At 43.5% G+C, this 4,570-nt stretch overlaps 1 long non-coding RNA gene across 1 annotated transcript; it reads right to left on the reverse strand.

The window, feature by feature from the left end:
• Positions 1-3,276: 3,276 nt before the first annotated feature.
• Positions 3,277-4,479, reverse strand: LOC132474435 (uncharacterized). The gene is made up of 2 exons (XR_009529657.1): positions 4,401-4,479; positions 3,277-3,402 (listed from the first exon to the last, which is right to left on the reverse strand). It is a non-coding gene; the product is annotated as an uncharacterized LOC132474435 (long non-coding RNA).
• Between the last annotated feature and the right edge of the window lie 91 nt (positions 4,480-4,570).

Here is a 4,570-nt window from a genome sequence, read left to right on the forward strand (position 1 = left end):
GTATCTTTGCTGAGCAGCTGATGCATATTCTTATGAAGGGATATGCCATCAGCAGAGCATAGTTGGTTATATATATAAATTCTCTATATTTTGTATTTACGGTTCAACCCATGATCTGCAATCAAATATCTCAGTGTAGATTAAAAAACAATACATTTGGACATGAAATAAAAAGTAACAACATGGATTTTAAGCAGTATTCTCCATTACATTTACTGGGGCAACCGTCACTATATCATTTAAGCTTCAGTGATGTTGTGTGTGTGTGTGTGTATGTTTGTGTGTGTAAGTGTTTGTATGTGTGTGTGTGTGCATGTGTGTGTGTTTGTATTTGTGCTTGTGTGGGTATAAGTGTTTGTGTGTGTTTGTGTGCGTGCGCGACTGCGCGTGTGTGCTTGTGTTTGCGTTTGTGCGTGTGTGCGTGAATGCTGTATTCCGCACGGGGCTGATGATGCCAAGGGACAAGCCCAAAGACACACGCCCGCGTGACATCATCTCCTACACACTGCTCCAGTGTCTCTGCCTGTAAATGACAGGCGGGCCGACCCACTGGTCCAAAGAACACAGCCCCACCCCTCTGGACCGTGCCAGTACTGTTTCCCTTCAACGAAAGACCAAATAAGTATTTGTACATGCACGCATCTTGCTCAAATAAATGAAACAAGGAATGTATTATTCCGATTTTGTATTGAAGTTAATCATGCTAATAATAACCCAATAATATTTTTGAATACATTTGAATGTTCAGCAGATTTAGTAGTGAACAGTACTTACATTTGCTTGGCCTCATGATTTTTCTTATACTAATAAGTGAATCACTAATAAAGTGATTGACTGCTGTATCTCAATCAGTCCCTATAAGTACCCATGGAGGTCATCGGGCAACACGCTGACTTCTTAGTAATGACATAGCCCAAGGCCACAGACACAGGACAGCCATCATGGAGGCTATTATTGGTCTGGCCAGCTGTCTATGCATCATCCTAACAGCCTCACCACCATCAGATCCCACCTCTGTGTCAATCTCCCCATAGCAGGTTAGGTTTATGGTCCCGGGCTCTTTGTTTAGGAAGCCACGGGGTCAGATAGTGCCAGCTCGCCTGCTGCCCGATGATAAGATGACCCCCAGATAAAAGGGACAGAACCTGGCTTGTACTTAATGACCCGGACATAAAAGTGACACAACCTGGGTTGTACTTGATGGCTTCTCTCTTGAATGAAACTAGTGTTCAGAGGGAGCAAGGCTGGGGTTGATGCTGATAGCACGCCTCTAAATTCTCACTATAATTCTCATGCCATCTGCTCTACAAACAAGCATGCGTAAATTGTTTTATCTATTCGAGAAAATGCCTTGAAAGCTTAGGAATACAAGACACATGCGGCCTGCACACTTGAAAGTAGATATTTAACTATGAGTGACAAGGCTTAGATTAGCATTTCAATTAAAAGTGTATCCCTGTATCCAAACGTGCAATTACAATTTTAGAGGACATCTTGTAAATATTTCTAGGTTGCTATGCAGAGGAATAGATGACTACTCCCTATACCGTCAGAGACCATCCCATTCTAATCGACTGATCCCAGAGACCTGAGGCTTCTAACAGCTCCATATCAGGGGCCCTTCCATCTGTTGGCCTTGCCCTCTCTGTGTGTTGGTGTGCGTGTGTGTGTGTTCAGAGACACACTTCGTCATCTGCAGGGAGTCCAGTGACTCCCTGTTCCTCTCTGCTAAGCTCTCAAAAGACACAGCAGATGGCCGTTGGGGAATAGCGTCGGGGAATCAAACTCATCCAAAAAAGTACCGAAGGTCAGAAGGTACCAGCCGTAGTGAGAAGGACGCTCTGCACAACCGTTCATTACGTAAAGCCATTTGCGTTATTGAATCCCAATCTGATGGCTTCACCACAACATGCTTGTGTCTGCTTGCTTATAGTGCGTATATGGGCATATGTATGAGGATGGACAGCCGTCCATAAATAAATCCATCAAATAAACATGGATGCACTCGATCCAGACACCAGATGCATAGGATTTTGCAGATACAGCTACTCTGCATGTCATCCCGCTTTCACACGCAATCACGCACCGAGAGCAGGAAGACTGGGCTCCTGCACTGCCGCCCGCTCGATGGGTGATTGCGTTCCGCTGTCGAGACCATGTTCTGTGTGCTTTGTAAATCAACAACGTCTGACATGAATCGGACAAGAATACGCAGACAACAAAGAATGGTTCCAACCACTTCAATCTGATGAAAGCCGAATATGAAAGAAATATATTAAATACGACAATGAAATGAGCCAACAAATGTAAATCACCGGGGAGATGCTGAAATGAATCCTGACAACCAAATAATTTCCAATAATGTTTTTGCTGCACCACAATGCATTAACTTTGAAGAATTACCAACACAAGCTCCCAAACCGCACGAGTCTTCCTCATCAATCTTTAAAATAGAGCAGCACATCCGGATTGACCCTTAAGGATCCTGACATCAACCATCCATTTTATTTAGATGACTGAACATGACAAGTGCCCTCGAAAACACCATATTTCTATTAGTGTTCTGCAAAAACTTTGCGCGAAGAAGCCCGATGTTTTCTGTTTGTTTTGATCCAGCGACTCAAGCCAAGAGCATCCCTGCGCCGTGACGGAGCGGAGCTGAGAATACTGCAACAACACCGAGCAGCAAAATGTAGCACCCCGTCGCTAGGTCAACTACAGGACCCGTTTATACCAGCGGTAACCTCCCTCAACCAATGGGAAACTTGTTCGCTGCTCTGTTTTGGTTCGCAATCTTTGTGCATAAAAAAACAATTGAGTATTGTAAATGTTTTTGAGGTGTAACAGTTAGGGTCAGAATATAGTACACCAACTGGCTGTTACCTACTGGCCGCAGCTGTTCAGATGAAGTAGGCTGGCTCGCAGCATGATGGTGCAGATGGACTTCTTGTGCAGGAAGACCGTAAATAGGTTTGGGAATTGATGAGGTCCTTTTGGATATCATAATTGTATTCCTATTGTCAGCAAACACTCACGCAACACACTGTCACACACTCAAACATTCAATATGCACACAGAAATACATACATATAAAAAAACACGCACCTGCACAAATAAACGGACACACATACATACATACATGGTTTTGCTGAGGCCAGCTTAGCTCCTGTTAGATTTCAGCTTATTTCTAAACTGTTCGTACAGACTCTGCGTTGTGTATTTTTCGTCGTAGTAGTAATTCTTGAAGTCGGAATCAAAGCAACTTGACAGGTTGGATCAGAGGGTTGAATAAATGGTTTATTCCAGGATGTAATACAGCGAGATACAGACTTAAGTTGAATAATCTATAGTGGACCCGGTTGAGGAGCAGTTTGATGACTTGTTCCTTGGCTGTCGAACCCTCTTCTCGTCGAACCAAAGGGTTGGGGCGAGTATCATACAAAAAGGGGATACATGAATAACACGCAAACAGAAGCACTCTCAGCCTTGATAAGGTATATGGCCCTGGCTATGTCCCAGAGGACCAGGTCGGTTCAACCTTGTTGAGATATAACGATGGCAGAATGTTGGAGATAACTAGGGATCGACCGATATATCGGTCGGCCGATATTATCGGCCGATATTCGCGGTTTTTACGTGTATCGGTATCGGCCGATACACGGCTGATCTTCGCCGATTTTTTTTTATTTTACTTGTTCTACCTCACCTGTTTTTAATATTTGTTAAATATTGTTCATCTACTTGTTCTTACTTGTTCTACTTCACCTGTTTTGACTATTTGTTAAATATTGTTTTTTATATTGAAGTTCAATAAATGTTCCTTTAAAAAAATAAAAATAAAAATAAAAATAAAGAAAATCGGTATCGGCGTATCGGCTAAGGCTGATGAAAAAATATCGGTATCGTATCGGCCCTAAAAAAATCGGTATCGGTCGATCCCTAGAGATAACACCTTGTATCAGTATGAGAGGCCCTGGCCTGTTCCTAGACTAGAAATGTGAACAAAAGAGAGACACTAAAATACACCAACATTCTACACTCCTGATTCCAAGGGATGTACAGTCCCACAGATCCCACCACAGCTGTGTGTATGTATGTATGTATGTATGTATGTATGTATGTATGTATGTGTGTGTGTGTGTGTGTGTGTGTGTGTGTGTGTGTGTGTGTGTGTGTGTGTGTGTGTGTGTGTGTGTGTGTGTGTGTGTGTGTGTGCGTGTGCGTGTGCGTGTGTGTATGTGTGTGTCTATGAGTGTGAGTGTTTGTGTGTGTGTCTGTGCGTGTGTGTGCAAGCGTGCATGCATGTTTGTGTGTGTTGGGGGGGGGGGGGGGGTGCGGTAAATTGGCTGAGGTTCTGTTTATTTATATGACCATCGTCCTCACACCAGACGTTGTCTCACCTGAACGACAGACAGGCTCTTTCATTCAGCATCATTAGGTTTTCTTTAGAGATGTGGTTGGTAGAGAAAGGGAATTGCTGTAAAAAAAACACAAGTTGGATCCTGTAGCCGAGACTCCGCCAATTATTACTGCCTACGAGTCATGCCTTCTGCGCTCACCTTCTTCACAG

This window comes from Gadus macrocephalus, chromosome 16 (genome assembly GCF_031168955.1).
Source record: "Gadus macrocephalus chromosome 16, ASM3116895v1".
NCBI lineage: Eukaryota > Metazoa > Chordata > Actinopteri > Gadiformes > Gadidae > Gadus > Gadus macrocephalus.